Consider the following 20,055-nt stretch of genomic DNA (forward strand, 5'->3'; position numbering starts at 1 on the left):
AGGGAAAGGGACTTTTCTGTCTTGTTTACTTTTTCCTCTCTGCCTTCCACAGAGCCTGAAACATAGAGTTTAGAAAATATGTATTGAGCGGGTGCATGAATGACTTCACTAGGAGAACAAGGGACAAGAACACTATGGAGAGACTGCAGGATGTATATGGAATTTTGCATTTACATATGGCTGAGGCAAGAGCCATAAGGGCAGAGGGGAAATTCAAGGTCAAATCAAGAGGCCCATGTAGGCCCTGACATGATGATGACTGGACTTTGTCACTGAGGTGATGTGGATCCATGGAAGAGCTTGAGCAAGTGAAGGCACAGATGTGTGTTTTAAAATGGCCAGTCTAGCTGTGGATGGTGCGTGGATTCAGAGAGTAAGACATGCTGCAAAGGGACCGGTTTGGACACTGTTGTAGTGATTTGGGTGAGAGAGGAAAAAACCCTGAGTAAATCCAATGGCAGTGGAAGTGAAGAAATATTTTAAAGACTGACATAGGAGAAAAAAGTGTTTTGATTGAAAATGGGGGATGAGGAAACAGGAATGGAGAGGGGCAGAAAAAGAACAGCCGGAAACTTAAATGGATCAAGCAGAGCAAAGAAACATTGATTTGAAATGAATCTGGGTTAGACCTCAGTGCAAATGATGGAATTAGAACCTCTGAAGAATCTTTCCCTTATAAAAGCAATGAACACATTTACAAAAATTGTTGGAATCAATGATTTCAAAACAGAGGAAATTAACCCAAAGCTTAAAGCAATCCAGGGAGCATTTATTTAAGAAAAACAGCTGAATATTAATGTGAAAAGCTAGTATGAACAATGGAGTTTTAATTCTCCCAATTCCCATCCCCTCATCGCATGCTCCATGGTAACCTTGAACATCAACAGCCAATGATCCCAGCGAAAACTAGCAGCCTGCCATGTGCCAGAAGAAGAAGAAGGGGACTGGAACTGTTTCAAAGCTCTATTTCTATAGAATTGCCATTAACTGATCTGTCTGATGGTTTCCTGGAAGACCTCGTTCTTGAGGCTGTCCTCATGCAACTGATTCAGAGCCCATCACATGTGAAAAGTCATTATCTTAGAGGCAACTTGTTAAAAACAATGAAAGTCAATTGTTTAATATCATGGCTGCCTAGAGAGAGTGGATAAGAAACTGGGACAAATAACAGTCTAACCACCGCCCCCCCAAAAAGTAAAAGCTGGTGAATAAGATCTCCATGTGGGGCTTTGAATAACTTTGACATAGACCTGATAATGTAGAAGCCCACATGCATGCTTTGGCCTGTGGAATTATTGGAAAAGAACTATGAAGGCTCTAAACTCTCAATAGCGGCTGACTTTGAGGCTCTTCTCTGGGGGAACTGAAAGCTAAGACAAGGGTGTTAGCTGAACAGCTGATCGCTGGAGGCATGGTCAGCATTCACCCAGAACCCACTGGCAAAGCCTGGGAGACATATTGATTCCAAGAAGTTGAGGAAATGTTTGTGTAACTATTAGCTGACCACTAAGCTAAGAAAGCAGAGAATTCAGAGTTGACAAATGTCAAGTAATCCAGACTTTACAGAAATAGTTCAGCAAAGTCGTTAAGCAGACAATAGCAACAAAATCAAACAGCAACAACAAAAACCCTGGTTGGAGGGTGATTTTTAGAATTCCTACATTATTTAAAGTGCTCAGTTTTGACAAATATGTATGAGGTATGCAAAGAAGCATGAAATTATGTCTCTAATACAAGAAAAAGATCTGTCACTAAAAACCAAGGACGCCTAGATGTTAAACTTACTAGGCAAATACTTTAAATCAGCTATTTGAAATGTTCTAAAACCTGAAGGAAACTGTATCTAAATAATTAAAAGAAAGCATGAAAATGATGTCCTATAAAATTGATAATGTCAATAAAGAGATAAAAATTATAGTAAGGCACCAAATACAAATTCTGGAGTTGGAAAGTATAATAACTAAAATGAACAACCCACAATACGGTTTCAATATTAGATTTAAGCATGCAAGGAGAAAAAAATCAGCAAACTCAAAAATGGGTAGTTGCGATGATCCAGTTTGAGGAACAGAAGGAAAAAAGAAAGAAAAGAAATGAGCAGAGCTTAAGAGATCTGTGGGATTTTCACATAATAGGAATCTCAGAAAAGTGGGGTGGGGTAAGGAGAAAGGGAGAAAGAAAATTTGAGGAACTAAAGGCTGAAAACTTCTCAAATATGATAAAAAAGTTTAATGTGCCCATCTAAGAAGACTAGTAACTTCCAAATAGACTAAAGTTGAGGACATGTACTCTTTTACATATTCTAATCAAAGACAAAAGGGTAATCTTTTTTTTTAGATTTTTAATGTATTTTTATTTTTAGATAGAGGGGAAGGGAAGGAGAAGGAGAGGGAGAGAAACATTAATGTGTTGTTGCCTCTCATACACCCCACACTGGGGACCTGGCCCACAACTCAGGCATGTGCCCTGACTGGGAATCAAACCAGAAACTCTTTAGTTCACAGGCCAGCACTCAATGCACTGACCCACACCAGCCAGGGCCTAAAACAGAATCTTGAAAGCAGTAAGAGAGAAGTGATTGACAGTGTACAAGTGACCCCCCCCAAAGATTAACAGCTGATTTTTCAACAGAAACCATGGAGCCCAGAAGACAGTGGGTTTCCATATTTAAGGTACTAAACAATAGTATCAACCACTAATTATTTATCTCATAAAACTATTCTTTAAAAATGAGGTGAAATTAAGGTATGCCAGGATAAATGAAAGAGCATATTCTCCTTATTAAAACTACTAAAGGAATCCTTTGGGATGAAACAAAAGACATATGGGAATAACTAGAATCTGCATAAGAAATACAGAACATCAGTCAAAGGAACTACATAGGCGAGTATAAAACACAGTATAAATATATATTCTTAAGTTTATTGGAGTGACATCAGTTAATGTAAATGGATAATTTGTTTGTAATTTTTTTTCTGCCTGATTTAAAACACAACTGCATAAAACAATGACTATAAATCTATTTTGATGGGCATACACTATAGGAAGATATAATTTGTATGACAGCAACACAAAGAAGGGGTGAGGGAATGGTGTTACATAAAAGCAAAGCTTTTTTTACTATTGAAATTAAGTTGGTGCTACTCTGAGCTAGATTGTGACAAATTAAAAATATATTGTAATTTCTGGGGAAACCACTAAGAAAATAGGTGGAAAAATAATGAAAGAAACAAGGGGATTTAAATATAAGACTGAAATAAAATACCCATTTAACACACATACAAAAATAAAATGATTTAAAGAAAAAGAAAAAAGACACGAGATATACAGAAAACAAATAGCAAAATAGGAGATATAAATCCTACCTTATTAGTAATTTCATTAAATATAAATGTATTAAACATTTCAATTAAAAGACAGAGATGGGAAGACTAAATAAAAAAGGTACCCAACTTTTTGTATCCAGTAAATCCATATACTGTCTACAAGTAGAATGCTTAAATTCAAAGACACAAATAGGTTGAAAGTAAAGGGACTGAAAAAGTTATACCCTGCAAGCAGTAACCAAAAGGGAGGGAAGCTCAGGACTCTCGTTTGTTTCTTAGTAAGGAGGAGCTAGAAGCTGGTTATTTTTGTATATGTACAGCATTGATTTATTATCTGAGAAAAGTGTAACTAGTTTTCATGTTAGAGGATGAGGTCAGGCTTTTGAGTGAACTCTGTCGTCATTGGGTCCTGTGCTAAAGACTCCTGCAGGCATCAGCCTGTGGGGTGCCTGAGCTGCGTAACCAGAGACACCATTTCAGTCAAGATTCTAGTGTCCAGTGTGAGCCAAGTCAGGTGGGCTGTAGCTCACAGAATGCTTCTTTAGGTGGTTTATGAGGTCTGTCCAGAAGGTATCCAGCCATGTGCTATGAAAAATAGAGACATTTATTGAAGAAGGTACAAGATATGAGAAACATTGTACCTAGGACAATGACACCTCAGTCCCTTTCGAAGTAGGCACCTTGTGACCTCACACAGTTCTCTCAGCATCTCTCCCACTGTTCAAAACACTGCCAAATCTTTTGTTGGAATCACCATCAGCTGCTTGTCATATTTTCCTGAATCTCATTAATGGTCTGAAATCTCTTCCCTTTCAAAAGTGATTTTAGTTTTGGGGAAGCCAGAAGCTGCAGGGAGCCAAATCTGGGCTGTAGGGGAGCTGAGTCACATTGGTGATTTGATGTTTCCCCAAAAATCTCTGCATGGGAAGTGATGCATGAGCCGGAGCATTGTCGTGATGAAGTTGCCAAATCAGCAGTTGCCCATAGCTGCAGCCTCCTGACTCATCCATATTTTCCGCAGAGAAATGTTCAAGCTTAGTGCAAAATCTGATGCAGATTCGTTGTTCTACTCGCTCAGTCATTTTGAATGTGACGGCCACACAGTACACATGCTCACTCAGTGGCATCTACTGCCCCCACTGACTAGTACAGTGAAGTTGTCATTGTTCACATGTGTGCATTCCTGTCCACCCTCCTTGGCTGCCAGGTTACATGCATGTCATGCAAACTGTCCTCATTATGTTGACAATGGTTGGACTTTTTCCGGACAGACCTTGCACTTCTTTTTATAACAGAAGAGGGCTTATTCCCCTGCAGACCTCCTGCTTCCTCTATTGTAAAATGAGAAACTCAGAGATGATGTTTTTACATACCCATGGTTGTAGGAGCCTCTGATTCTGCCATAACACTCCCCTTAACCCCCAACCCCTGCCTGTAATGAATCTGAACAGCAGGAACTGAAACGTGAAGTGTGTTCCTTGGTCCTGGGGGAAGGGAACACAAACAACTTCCTAGTGACCTCATACAGCCCAGCCATGGAGAGAAAGAGTAGGGAATAAAAGGTGATAGGAATAAGATTTATGTTGATATATTAGGTGAGGGTTACTAGCCAGGGCCCACCCTTTCAGCAGGGCTGGAAGGTATTTTACCAGCTACAACGATATATGTGAGAAGGAGTCTCCCATTAGGAACTTTTCCAAAGTCTAATAAAGCTATGCTTTGCTCCCCCTGACCTTGGCCCAGTGACAGGTAAGTCCCACAACCTCTACCACCTTATAAACACTGAGATGGGCTATAAGAAAGGACTATAGAGGCTCTATTTAGTGGCTTAGGTCAGCCAGTAGGCAGAAAAATGTCAAAACCACTAATCTAATTTATTGATGGCTTTAATGGGAGTATGTAGGGGAAAGAAGTTCTGCCTTGCACTGCAAATATTGCTCCAGCCCCTTCACCTGGAATACCCTAAAATTGAGAAATGGCCTGGTGAATACGGAGGAGAAGTGTTGCCATCAGATGCAGGTAGAGGGTAGAAATGAAGGGAAGAAAGTGGAAGTGAGCTTGAGCTTGGAGTGTCTCTGCTTTTCCATTTTTTCTTCTCTCTCTCTCTCATATAACTTAGTTCTGCACACAGTGCACACTGTGACAGCAACTGGGTGAAGTATTACAGGACCAGAGGGAGCCACAGTTCACTTTCCCAGGGCAATGGTGAATAGTGAGCTTAAGTGGTGACAACTGAATTGGGTGGAGGTGACTTTGAGATTTGAGGTGGAGGCGTGGGAGAAAGGCTTTCTGGGTATGTGGAATGGTAGGAAAACACAAAGGAGGGTGGTGGTTGTGAAGAAGAGTATGGTTTTTGGTCTTCCTGGGTCATTGGGCCAGGTGTGGGGGGAGAGGCATGGGGATTGCTGGAAGATGAGACTGGAAATGTCAGTTGGTGCTGGATCATGGAAGCTCTTGCCAATGAAGTTCTTCAAAGTTACCTCTAACTGTAGGAAGCCACGAGGACTTAGGCAGGATGGGTGGGGCATGGGTCCTGGTCAGGTCTGCATTTTGTAAAGAGCACTCCAGTGGCAGTGGTGGACGGAAGGTCGGAGATCGGCCAGAAAGCTGTTGCAATGGTGTGTGAGGAGAGGAGGGGTGAATGGGAGCCAAGACAATGGGAGGGGCTGGCACTTTGGGTCCGGAGGGCAAATCAATGTAGGCAGGATGGACTGTCATAGATTTAGGGGAGCCCCATCAAATTAAAATGAAGGAAAGAGGCACATGCACCCCCAATATTGATGGGCTTCCCAAGCCATGCCTGATGGGCAGATGCCAACAAGTCTTAGATCTCAGCAGGGCAGAGGCCTAGAGTAGCCACCGGCTCAATAACAAGGATACGTTCACTGCTATGAATGGAGTTGCTGTGCCCGCAAGTCCCAGGCTTCAGTTTCCCCAGGGATGCAAGTGGTCAGCAGTGCCGGGGTCCAGTGTGGGCTGGGCTGCTGCAGCAGCTGTGAGGCTGTGGGTGTCACCTCCCTTCTCCAGGACTGTGCTCCAGCAAGATAGGGTTATAATAGGTCGTGTTTTAGACTTTCTCTGAAATTGACAATTTTAAATTCAAGTCTATTTGGTTGGTATATGATATTATTACTTATATTAGTTTTAGATGTATAATATTTCAACATTTTTATACCTTACAGTGTGACCACCCTGCTAATTCTAGTAATCATCTGTCACCATGCCAATTTGTCACAATATCACTGACTGACTATTTCCACTTTACCTTTTTCACCCCTTCCCTCCATCCTCTCCCCCTGGTATCCATCCCCCTCTTTAAAATTTAATTTAATTTAATTTTTTCTTTTTAATTGAATTTATTGGGGTGACATTGGTTGGTAGCCATCCCTTTGGTCTCTGTTGAGATGGGTCTGTTTTTGTTTTGTTGTGTTTGTCCATTTGCTTTGTTTTTGTAGTTCCACAGGTAAGTGAAAGCGTTCAGTAGCTGTCTTTCTCCATCTGACCTATGTCATTCAGCATAATACCCTTTAGGTCCATCCATGTTGTCACACGTGGCAAGAGTTTCATTCTTTTTTATTGCTGCATAATATTCCAGTGTGTGCACACCCCATCATTTTTACCCATGTATTTATTTTAATTTTTAGATTTTTTTACAATCACAGTTTGTATCCAATATTATTTTGTATTGGTTTTAGGTGTACAGAGTACTGGTTAGATAATCACGTGCTTTACAAAGTGATCCCCCTGATATTTCCAGCACTCACCTGATACCACACGTAGTTATTACAGCAGTATTGACTGTATTCCCTGTACTGCACTTCACATTCTCATGACCATTTTGTAACTACCAGCTGGTACTTCTCAATCCCTTCACCTTTCTCACCCAGCCTCCCAACACCCTCCGCTCTGACATCCGTCAGTCTGTTTTTTTGAATCTGTGAGTCTGTTTCTGTTTTGTCTATTCATTTATATTGTTCTGTAGATCCCATGTATAATTGAAATCATCTGGCATTTGTCTTTCTCTGACTTATTTTACTTAGCAAAATGCCCTGTAGGTCCATGCATGCTTTCGCAAATGGTAAGATTCCATTCTTTTTTATACAGTTGAGTAATATTCCATTGTATATATTACCACACCTGATGGACACCTAGGTTGCTTGCCTGTCTTGGCCATATCTTGTAAATTATGCTGGCCTGAACGCAGGGGTGCATATACATTTTTGAATTACTTCTTTGGATAAATGTCCAGAAGCGGAATTGCTGGGTCGTACGGTAGATATGTTTTCAGTTTTTTTGAGAAATCTCCATACTATTTTTCATAGTGGCTGAACAAATTGGCAGTGCACAAGGGTTTCTTTTTCTCTATAATCTCTGAAATTTCTACTGTTTGTCGCCCTGGGCCTAACAGTGGCATGCATTGGGAACCCTAATAAAGATTTACTAAAGAAACCAATGAATGAATGGAGTGGAGGGTCTTGGAGGCATCACAGGGAATGTGTACAGTACCACAAAGCTCTGGGACAGCCCCTGATTTCAGGGGGACACTCTTCTCTTGGGGTGATGGGGAGGGAGGGAGTGGGAGAATCCAGCCCTGAATCCTGGAAAACGACCACACCGAAATCAGACCTTCTCTGATGTGTCCCGGGGGTCAGCCTGTGGAGCCGGGTCATCGACCAGCCTAGATGCTGCCCAGAAAGTTGTATTTTCCCCGCAACATTTGGTAGAACGTTTCAGGGTGAGGTGTGGGGAGGAGGGGAGGCTTATAGGAACCAGATGTTTGGGGGCCATCTCTGTGACACAAGTGAGTAATTAGTTTTAAGTGATTATCCATGTGACCAGTCTGGGAGACTCAGCTCTCTGGGCTGGGGAAGCAGGCTGGACTGGCTGTGCCCTGATTGGAGAAGAAGTGAGAGGTGTTGAGGGCTGTGTGCATCTGTGTACCTGTGCTGGTGGGAGATTATTTCCAGAGAATTCGTCCTGAGCCAAGTGTTTTTGGCTGCAAGGGGTACCAGTGCAGATGGGACTGGGATGACTCTGATGGGTCCTAGTGCCGCCTGCGTGGCTGAGCAATTACAAAATACTTCTGTACACACACAACAGAAGCGACTTAGAGGAAAGTCCCTCCCATGGCAGAACCTGTGAGGGGTCTAGAGGTGGCCTGCAGGAACCAACTGCTGAGGGCCGTATTGGGTGCTGGACACCCCGGCCATGGGGGTGTCGCTAGGTGGCAGTTGAAGACCAGCAGCCTAGCCATCCTCCCAGCCCCATGTACCTTCCAATAGCCTTGTTCTGTGTGGATCTCAGATTGTGCCTAAGACACAAGGCCACGAGGGGTGGAAACCCTATGTTGATTGACATGGGCCTCCTGGCAGAAATGGGTGCTCAGGTAGAAAGTGCACTGAATTCTAGAAAAGAAGGGCACGTTTCTCACATCCTTGGGTCCAGGACCCTCGTGAGATTTGTACCTGCAACACAAAGGAAGTGACAGAATTACTGCCACCAGAAGTCCTTGTGGGGAACAGCAGGGAGGGTACCCCCAGGGGAGGCAGAAAAGGCCTCGTAGACAAGACAAAATCAAGGCCTGAAGATCTGGAGTTTCGCACTTATCAACACGCCAATAAGATCTGTCCATTACATTTGTTTTTCAATCACCAAAGGCTGCCCAGGGGAGAACTTGAAACCTCAGTGGCCTTTTGGGGTTTTTGGGTGGGAATTCCCAAGTGCTAGTCCAGGAGGCTCCATTCCCTGTGCTTCCTCTGGCCTACAATCCCACAGACCCTCTGTTCCTTGTGCTCCATGGGAGGAAGTACGGGGCAGTTTGCTTGAGACAGACAGCTCGTCAAGGGAGGGTGCGCCCCGCCCTGAGCGGTCCTCAGTGGGCCTCTGAGGGTTCAGTTGCCATCCCTGAAATGCAGGGCGAGTGGAGGATGGACAGGGAGGGGCTGGACCTGTCTTCCTCCACCCAGAGGAGGCAGGACTATGGTTTGTCAACACAGCTGCTTTTGTTCCTCCACGGAGACCAATGGCATTGTGAGCCTTCTCTCTGTGTAGACACTGCCAGTTCTAATAGGGGTTAGTCTTTAATCCTTACAGCGACCTCATACTGGAGACATGGTGCGACTCAGTTCTGACGGTTGAGAAAACCGAGGCACAGAAAGATGAACGGAACACTTCTGTGGCCCTTACTCTGCCCCTGGCCCTGTTCTAGGCACTTTAGGCACATTCATACCTTTAATCTTCACAATAGCCCTAGGAATCATTAAGAAAAATTACCCAATGCTTGGAATTAAAGGAAAGAGAGGACTGCACATTGTCTTGAGGTCACACTCAACATTGTCAAACAAGCCTGCTGCGGTGAGCAGATCGAACATATCCACACCCTCATCCCTGGATCCTATGTATTTGTTGTGTTATGTGGTAGAAGGGACTTGCAGAAGTAATGTGCATTATAGAATTCAAGGTTGCTTTCTTGTATACTGCATTATCCGGGTGGGCAAGATCTAATCACTGGAGCCCTCAATAAAAGCAGAGAACGGTCTCCAGCTGCTGTCAGTCCAAGGGATGCAACAGAGGAATAGGCAGAGGCATTCGAGGGGCGAGTGGAATTTGGCGGACATTGCTAGAGGACCACAGGGAAAGCAGGAGAAGGCACGCAAGCAGTGTCCAGGAGCAGGACCGGCTCCCTGCTGACAGCCAGCAAGGAAAAAGGGACCTCAGACCTACACCCAACCAAAGGAACTTGAAGTGGAACCTTCCCACAGCCTCCCAGTGAGAGCCCAGCTGCCTGACACCTTGACTTTGGCCTTGGGAAATCTGGAACAGAGAAACAATTGAGCTAAGCCACTTCTGACTTATAGAACCCTGAGATAATACATTTATGTTGATTTAAGCCACTGAGTTTGTTCTGACTTGTTTAGGCACCCATGGTAAGCTAATACTCCCGCCCAGGAGTTCTCTGGGCACTGCTGTCTGCCGGAGCGCTCAGCTGCGATGGAAACTGTCTGTTCTTCTCCCTCTCCACAGCGGCCACTAGCTGCATCTAGCTACTGAGCACCTAAAACAATATCACTCCTGGGAAACTGAGTTTTAAATTTTACTTATTTTTAATGAACTCAAATTTAAATAGCCATATGAGGCTAGTGTCTGCCGTATTGGGTGGTACAATGCTAGCAGGCATCTTTGTTTTACTTACTGTTTCTTATTGAATGGGGCCTGGACTCTTCAAGTTACCTGTCAACCTCTAGGTGTTGTCTGGTAGAGATGCAAATGTTTTCTTTCTGGAGGAAGAGACGACTCCAAAGGTTATGGATTTGTTGCTTGTAGGACATTTACCCAGTGTATAGCTAATCCAGCAATCCTATTCTGATATTCTTTCAAAGTGTCTAGAAAATCTCAGTTTCTCAGATGTTTTGTGATCCATTTCTACCAAACCTGTCAGTCCCCTGCCTAAGGAGTTAGAAAAGGCTTTGGAAACTACACACTCTACATTGGTGTCACATTTTTTTTAACTCCTTGAGAATGATGCTGTTGTGAAATCCTCTCATTATCCTCATTTTAAAGATGGTGAAACTGAGACACCGTGATGTAGATGATTTATCCACGGTCACGCAGGTAAGGAGAGTTAGAGCCAGTATGGCCCAGAGGCCACGCCCTTAACTAACTCAAAAAATGTCTCCATTTGTTTGAACATTGATCCAAAAATCATGGCATCGGAACTTCTTGGAACCTGCCTTGGGAGAGCCCTGAAACCAGCGACTGTCATAAGGCAGAGAGAAGCCTGGCTGTGTCGGGCAGGGGGAGTACATACGGTGTGGCCCACACCTCTCTGAAAACCACGCCAAGGGTGGCCGAGGCGTCTTCGTGGCGGCTGCTTCTCCTGGTTCCTCGGGTGAGGTTATCTGTGTTCAGTTTTTGGTGAGGAAGCTGTCGAGAGTGGCCACCAGACTGTCAGCGAGGGACTTAGCTAGTTTCCCATTTCAGATATGCCTTGGAAAGTGCCCCCTGGCAGAGTCGTACCCGGTAACCAGTGGAAAGGGAACTCCCTCCTTTGCCATGCTGTTGCTGTAGTACATTGAGATTCATTCCTCTGGGCGGTGGCAAACCCAAGCAAGAGCTACTCTGCCTGTTGCTGTGGGTCATGGCAGGAGCCTCCCCCAGCAGCAGAGGGAAGAGGCTCCTCCCGTGCTTAGCCCGGTGTTGGGTTTCCCCCAAGCTCCCCGGGTGCTTTCAAGCCAGAGGGCTGGGCGACACTGGAGATGTCTGTCTGCTGCCCTTGGAGGCCCCAGTCCACCCTTCTGCTTAAGGAGGCCCATGTGAAACTGCCTCTGAAAAAGAGAACAGGTTTTTGAAGCATATGACTGTTATCAACTTTTGTCAGTGTTTAAAAGATTAAAAATCTTTTATTACAAACCAATGATATTGATGGTTATAGCTACTGCTTTTGAGCTTATTCTCTACGACAAGCATGGAATTACTATTTTATATGCGTCACCTTAGTTACTCCGCCCAACCACCCTAAAAAGTAGCTCATGTCCCATTCCTGCTGATGAGGGAAGAGACCTGTAGAGGCTGGCATGGTGACATGGGACGCACCTCTTGATTTGCATTCCCCTAAGCCTTGCTTTTCTGTGTATTAGAAAGCAAATAAAACGAAGGTTAGCGTCTTCTATTTTTGTCCCTAATACCTAGCAGAATCCCTGAGTTTGTTGGTGCTTCATAAATATGTGTGTTTGCTAAATGACTGCTTAGTGATTGAAAAAGTGTGCAGTTCATTATTCTTTCATTAGTCCAGAAGTATATCTTGGGCACCTGCTGTGTGCTGGGTGCTGACCATGAGCTATGATGTAAGAAAGTAGATGTATATTGGAAAAAGATACCTTTGTGGGAACGCAAAATGGTACAGCCATTTTGAAGACAGACGGTGTTTTTTTTCTCAAAATTAAGCCTGCCCTTACCATACAATTCAGCAGTGGTACTCCTTGGTATCTGCCCCAACGTGTTGAAAATTTATGTCAACACAAAAACCTGAATATCAATGTTTGTAAGATCTTTTTTTATAGATGAAGCCAAAACTTGGAAGCAACCAGTATGTCTTCTGTAGGTGAACAGATAAATAAACAGTACTATGCCCAGAGAATGGAATATTATTTAGCACTAAAAAGAAATGGACTACCAAGCCATGACAAGACATGGAGGAAACCTTAAATGCATATTACTAAGTGAGAGAAGCCAGTTTGAAAAGGCCACCTGCCATATGATTCCAACTGTATGCCATCCTGGAAAAGCCACAGATATGGAGACAGGACAAAGACCAGTGGCCTTCTAAGGTAAAGGGGAGGAAGGGGTGAGTATATGGAGCATGGGGGATTTTAAGGCCATTGAAATTACTGTGTACGATAGTAGTAGTTTATTATATATTTGTCCAGACCTACAGAAAGTACAATCCCAAGACTGACCATAACATAAACTGTGGATTCTGGGTGGTTAGGATGTCCCATCCTAGGTTCATCAGCAGTAACAAATGCACCTCTCTGGTGGGGGTATTGGGTAGCTGCGCAGGTGTGGGGGCAGAGGGGCTTATGAGAAATCTCCGTACCTTCCTTTCGATTTTCACGTGAACCTAAAACTGCTCTAAAAAAATCAAGTATTTTTAAAAAGGCACCTTTATTACCCCTGGGAAGCTCATGCTCTGAGGGTAGGGGAGGTTTTCATATTGAGAACCCATCAATCCCACTTACCAGTGATAAGAGAACTTATCAATGATATCACTGTTTGTGGAATGCTGCAAAAGATAATTTTCAGTGGAATGGTAAATTGAAGTGATCTTTCTCCACTAAGTTTTATTTAATCATTTATGAAATCTTCAGTACAGTTATGGCTAGTGATTTGGGGAGAAATGTAGATAGTTTTTCTTTTTATTTGTTTAATTATTGAGAGTATCCACATCTAGTGATGTTTTGAAGAGGTTTTTCTTCACACAGGAAAGATTTCATAACTACAGAGAGATGTGGTAGTTTATCATTGGACCTAAGAACCACATCACGGAATTGAAGTAGTTCTAGAAAGCTGGTGGATTCTCCATCACCAGAGCATTCTGAAGGGAACCCAGAGGCTTAGTGGGCAAGACACTGGTTTTGGTATCAGAGAGACTTGAGTTGTAATGTTGCCTCTGTCATTATTAAATAGTGACCTTTGGAAAGTGATTGAACTTTCATGAAGGTCAGCTTTTCCATCTGTAGAATGGGGATGACACTGCTTCCTTTCAGAGTTACCATGAGCTTGTAAATAAAACCAGCCCAGCACTCTGCCTAGCACACTGTAAGCATGCACCAGTGATAATGGGATGATTGTTATTTTTGCTACCTTCTCCTTCTTCATCCCTAATCTTAGAGTTAACGGTGTCTCCCCAACCCTAACATACCCAAGAATCGCCTGGGGATCTTGATGAAATGCAGTCTCTGCTTCAGCAGGTCTGGAGCAGGGACCAAGGGTCTGTGTGTCTCACCAGCTCCCAGAGGATTCCAGAAACGTCAAGGCTCTAATGAACCTATAAAAATGTGAGTGATGAAGCATCACCTTACATGCAAATCCCAGCGTTCTCTGTTCCTTTGCTGTGGAAGATGGAAATACCACACTTGGAATGGAAACCCTCATTGAAATATGATTTCATCATTTTCTTTGACTGAGCTGAAAACATTAGAAACTTAAGGGCCCGTTTCCTGTCAGTTTTGCCTCACTAACTCTCTGGCGCTTCTCTGTTGGAAACCTTACCCCACTGGGTGGCGTATCCTACAAAGCCTGTGTTTCCCCTCCTTCCCCTGTTAGCATCTCCCCACAACCTCTGACCATCTTGGGGTCAGTGGCTTCTGACAGATGCGTATGAGATTAACTCAGTTTGGACCAATAGGCCACATGTCCAACACCTGGCTGATGCCCATTTTCAAACTAAATTTACCATTTTATTTTTGGTAAAAAATGCTTTTCAGATGAAGATGGAAATTACAATGGAAATCATGGCTAGCAAGGGAAAAGAGCCATTTAGGGTAATGTCCCTCATAATTGGGGTAATTTCGACAAACTCAGACACTGTAGAATTCCTATGCATCCTCCCCACCATCCACAGGCCAGGGAAGAGTGCCTTCTACCAGAGAGAAGCCTGTACTATCCTGCCTCTTACAGCCTGTGGACAGGATGGCAACCTTCATGTCAGTGGAGCTCAGTGCTCTCAAGAATGGAATTTCCTGAGAAAACTAAAAATGGAACTGCCTTTTGACCCGGCAATTCCACTGCTGAGATTACACCCTAAGAACCCTGAAACACCAATCCAAAAGGACCTATGCACCCCAATGTTCATAGCAGCACAATTTACAATAGCCAAGTGCTGGGAGCAACCTAAGTGCCCATCAGTAAATGAGTGGATCAGAAAACTATGCTACATTTATGTGATAGAACACTACGCAGCAGAAAGAAAGAAGGAACTCCTACCCTTTGCAACAGCATGGATGGAACTGGAGAGCATAATGCTAAGTGAAAGAAGCCAGGTGGTGAAAGACAAATACCATATGATCTCACCTTTAAGTGGAACCTAATCAACAAAACAAACAAGCAAGAAAACTATAAACAGAGACGTTGAAATTAAGAACAAAATGACAGTTACCAGAGGGGAGGTTGGAGGGAATAATGGAGGAAAAGGGGAAGGGTTTTTAGGAACAACTACAGAGGACACATGGACAAAACCAAGGCGGGGTGGAAGCAGGAGAGGGAGGTGTGGATAGCTTTGGTGGGGGCGATTGGTGGCGGAGGAGGCAGATAACTGTACTTGAACAACAATAAAATAAATAAGAAAAGAAAAGAAATGTTTTGATTCCACCCCTGGTGAGCAGCTGTGCCTTTGATGGCTGAAGCCAGGAGCTGGGCAGAGTTAAGGCTGGGGAAGTGGTTATGGGGTTTGATTATAACTTTGCTTCTTGTTTTTACATGGATGAAAAATGTGCACTATATTCTCAGTCCCAGAACAAATCGATCAATAGCTTAGGCTTAAAATAGATGGAGCACATTTTGTGCGCTCACATTCCATATTGGAGACAGTTACAAAATGGTTTTTCCTTGAGGGTACTGGATTACCCTGTGGATCCATGATTGTGGGTTGGTTCTCTCATTGCAGGGGAGAGCTGGCGTGTGAGTGTGTGCACACGTGTGTGTGTACCTGCCAGGCCTCCACTCCACTCTCCCGGGTTCCCGTAGCTCAAGCCACTCTAGTGATCTGTGATCTCAGCTCTCAGGGCTCTTCATGTAGAGTCTTGTGGAGCAAACTCTCATGGGTGGAGTGACTTGTGTCGACAGGAGGTTGGGTGGTATGAGGAGGCCTTTGGGTCCAGTGTACTTGGGTTGGAATCCCAGGGATGCTACTGCTGTGCTGTGTGTGACATGGCCAAGGGGAGGCAGGAGGAAATTAGAATGTGAATTTAAGGTGGCGCTCACACTCTGGTGATGGCCCTGCACTTGTAGAACCCTGAGAGTGTGCGGCTCCCGAACCTCTACACTTAGGTGCCTCTTTTCTTACCCTGGCCTGGCCCTGGTGTGTCACTTGTCTCTCTGAGTTCCATCTGTAAACGGGGACAGTAAGAATGGTCTCATGGGATTGCCATGAAGATTAGATAAAAGGGTGGTTATAAATTTTCTTGATACAGTGCCTGGAACTGAGACTAACACAGGGTAGCTATGTTTAGTTTTAATTCACCCATTAATTGTACATCTTGACTGAGCTTCCTTTAAGAGTAGCTAGAGTTAATCCCTTCTGTCCTCTGGAGGAAAAAAAGCCTGGAGGAATATTTAGAAGTGCCTTTACTTAGGACATTGTTTCTCTTGAGTTATTGTTTAGGGAATAATTTATTTTAAATCTATTTTTATGTATTTTGATTTCTCGCAGTTAAAAGTATGGAGTGTTACACCAGCAAAAACCAGGATCTGAAATCGGAGCACATGTGGTTATGTGCAGGGCAGAGCCAGGGCCCCTGTGAGACTGGGCACTTTATTCTGGGGAGACAGAACATCTTACGCAGAGATGGGAGCATCCTGTGATTTGCAGGGGACAGACGAAGCGCCGGCTCTGCAAGGCCCAGGATGGAGCCGCAAGCTGTCCCAGGCTCCAATTGCAGTGCTCTGTCGCTGTGAGCCCTCACCTTGCATGCAGTCAGAGTGCTTCAGTGTCTCCTTGTGGGAGCCTGTGCTCTTTCTGCTCTCTTTTCTCCCTGCTTGTGTTCTCGCCTCCTAGTGGAGGCTGACCAAGGCATCCATCCGTGGGCGGTGATGAGGGGAACCTGTGAGAATATTGGCGAGGTGAGATGAGAAGCTCCGAGGGGCTTGCTTCTTCCGATTGACATTCTTGCCACTGTATTCAGAGGGAAAAAGCGCATTTTATAATTTTTTAAAGTCCCAAGTTTTTTTCACAGTTAACTAGATAAAGACAAGGTATTACTGATTCTACTAGAATTCCCTCCCTCATTTTGAATATTGCTTTCAGCTTGGTTACTAAGAGATAATGGCAATGACTGAGTTACATTCTTGACTTCTGGTTCTATCTGAATGTCTTTTCGCCACCTACTTAAGAGTTCCCTATCTTTGTTTCTTAGTTTGTGAAATGGGAGATTGAGCTTCTGGACTATCCTTTTGTAGGATGGATGGATCCTGAGGCCTGTGTATGTGTGTCCACGTGTGTACATGCACATGTGTGTGTTTGTGCTTGTGTGTAGGGGCTGTTTCCTAGGCTTGGAGGCTGTTGTAAGACAAGACTTGTTGCTTGACTCACAAGCTCTGTACTCAGTTCTCAGCTAAACGCCGCTTAGGAAGAGTCAAGACACATATGGGGCGAGGCAAAGGTAGGTTTACAGTTGTGTGCATAGAAAATAATATAAAACTTAGTAGATAATAAAGCAAACATAAACTATGTGCTCCGCATACTCACAAGTGTAACCCTACTTTTACTCCACCCTGTATAAACGTCATTTTCCTGCTAAGCCTGGATTCTTTCCTCTTGGGAAGCAGTTTACTTACTGTTTACCAGTTCACTATAAAATGATAAAGGGTAGGGATGAACATCCCATGGAAGAGATGCACAGGGTAAGGCGTGTGGGAAGGGGCAGGGCTTCTACACCCTCTCCTGGCGCGGTTCTCCCAGCACCTCCCCTTGTTTGCCAGCTCAGAGGCTCTCCAAAGCTGCACTTCTGGGGTTTTTGGGAGGCTTCCTCATGTAGGCATGATCAATCATTAACTCCATTTCCAGCCCCTCTCCCTGGAGAATGGGGGCTGGGATAGGGCTGAAACTATGAAGCCTCTGATCATGGCCTGGTCTTTCTGGTGACCGGCTCCCACCCATGGGCCATCCAAGAACCCAGAGTCACCTCATTAGAGCCGAAGACACTCTGGTTTCACCAGTCAGGTCTGACCTCCGTGCAGCACGGCCACCGGGGAGACATGGGCTGGCCTTCCTAAGCACAGACCGTTTCTCTCGGCTCGGAGGGCGGGCACCTCTCCCAAGTGGCCTTGTGGACGGTGGAGAGACAGGCGCCTTTGCTGAGAGGTCTGGTCAGTCATTTTCTTGCCACGCTTTTCTGGTGTGTAGTTTGGGAATAAAAGGACCTGCTCGCAGTTCTTTAGTCTGGGAAATAAAAGGGAAACCTGAGCTGCTTGTGAGCCGGAGCGTTACAGCCCAGTGTTTCTCTCTCCTACACTGCCTCTCTAGCCGATGATTTGCCCTGATTGGGAGCTTTTGTTTTAAAGTTTGGCATCGTTGACCCTTGAGAGATGGGGCCTTTTTCTAAATGAAAGAGCAGAATACACCCCAGGCATCACAGGCCACATGCCTCAGACTTTCTCTTGGGACTCAGGTTGTCATTGGGGGCACTGATGAATTGTAACAAGGCATCAGAAAATGTCTCATAAATAAATATGACCCATTGAACACACTGAATTTATAGAAAGTTTAAAATAGATTCCCGAGACAACACAGACACTTCTGCGTGCTAGACAAAAGCTAGACTCGTGCCCTGCTTCACGGGAAGGCAGTCCCAGCCTGCAGGACTTGAACAATGACTGGACAATCCGTCCTAACCCAAAATATAGCAGATTGCCTACTGGGGCTATTTGACAGTGGAGTACGTAGTCATTTTCTGATCTCTCTAGTGCATATGTCTACAAGTCACACCAGGGATGAGCGAAAAGTGTTTAGTGGGGCATTAGGAATCAACTCTGTGAAACATGAGTTTCAGACTGGGCTGGTCCACACAGCTCTGGGTTCCTGTAGCATCTTCAAAAATAAGCATCAGCTTCCCCAGCACCGTCACAGGCCTCTTCTCTGCCCTGTGTTCTATTCTTCTTCCTTTCTCCTTCGACTCACAGGCGACAAAGGCGAGGAAGGAAAATTGAACCCATTTAACATCTGCTGCACGTATTCTTCTTCTCTTTCTAAGTATTCCCTCTCCTCCTTGGGTTTGGCCAGGGTGGATCTAAAATGAAAATGCCACCTCATTTTAAAGGGAAAGTAGGGCTATAAACGGCAGTGTGTGTTGTGGGCAGAATAAGGATGGCTCTGGCTTTGTGCCCGGTCTGCAATCTGGATGCCCCTGCCTGCTCGCTGTGGGCCTTCAGCACGCCACTGAATGCCTCCATGCTGCCCTGTGTGCCCCTGAAACATGGGAAGGACGTGAACTGGTTGGTAGGGTCCTTGTGAGAGTCAAAGGGTGTTGTGAGTCAGATAAGCATGGCTTGTTTCCGCCAGTTGCCCCCTCCTGAAAGTCTCCGGGGTTGTCTCCGATAAAAGATGGTGGTGGGAGGGGGCAAGAGGCAGAAATGCTGGAAAATGGGCACAAGGGAGGGTTAGGCTTTCTGGCCTTTTTGTGAGTGGAGGGACCTTGCATTGCCAGTGGAAGAGACCTATATCCCTTCTGGGCTGGAATAGTCCATGGCATTGTGAGAGCATCCTTCGCTGTCTTACTGGGAACTGGCTACCTCTGAGGTGGTGGCTGGGCCATTAGCTGATCCCCAGAGACTCTGATGAACAAGCCCTCTGCTGATTCTTGGTGAACATACTGTGTGATCAAAGTGTACATCTCTGCTGCTTTAAACCACCGATGTTTGGATGTTGTCCAAATATCAAATAGCAAAACCCAGATTACTCCAACTGATACCATTCATCTGGAGATTACGGAATTTCTCTGTTTCAGATTCACACCTCTTCAACACTCAGACCATGTTCTTCCTCTCTCAAGTTTCTGCCGTAAAGTCCTACAGTTACTATTTGAGACAGTAGCGCCTGCTTTGGCGGTGACCTGCCCAAGGAATTCTTGTCAAAGGCAACATCTCTTTTGTTCTTTGACTTAAGCCACCTTGACTTTTTGGCCAGAGAGGCCAGGCAACTCTGAAAAGGCCCCGTATTCTGACATCACATGTTAACAACTCCACGTTTTGTGTGTCTGGTCTGAGTCCCTCTCCCGGACTGCAGACTTCTTGTCCAGCTGCTGCTGTGTGGCGACTACGGGCATCTCAGACTTAGGTTGGCTAAAGCGCCATGGATTCCCAAGTCGTGCCCCGCCTACTCTGCCTCTGCTCTCTGCCGACATGCCCAGGACCTCTCCGCTCCTTCCCCTGGGCTACAAGACCAGGCCGGCCTCTTGGATGCTTTCATGCCGGACGTCACGCCTTGTAAACGCAGGAGGGTCCCGCTGTCCTGGCT

At 44.8% G+C, this 20,055-nt stretch overlaps 1 long non-coding RNA gene across 1 annotated transcript; it reads right to left on the reverse strand.

The window, feature by feature from the left end:
* Nucleotides 1–4,465: 4,465 nt before the first annotated feature.
* LOC118989779 (uncharacterized) lies at nucleotides 4,466–19,798 on the reverse strand. Its single transcript, XR_005067084.1, has 3 exons — nucleotides 19,785–19,798; nucleotides 18,195–18,197; nucleotides 4,466–4,599 (listed from the first exon to the last, which is right to left on the reverse strand). It is a non-coding gene; the product is annotated as an uncharacterized LOC118989779 (long non-coding RNA).
* Nucleotides 19,799–20,055: the final 257 nt, after the last annotated feature.

Source organism: Sturnira hondurensis, unplaced genomic scaffold (assembly GCF_014824575.4).
Source record: "Sturnira hondurensis isolate 20B ecotype Veracruz unplaced genomic scaffold, ASM1482457v3 Scaffold0000780, whole genome shotgun sequence".
Classification (NCBI taxonomy): Eukaryota; Metazoa; Chordata; class Mammalia; order Chiroptera; family Phyllostomidae; genus Sturnira; species Sturnira hondurensis.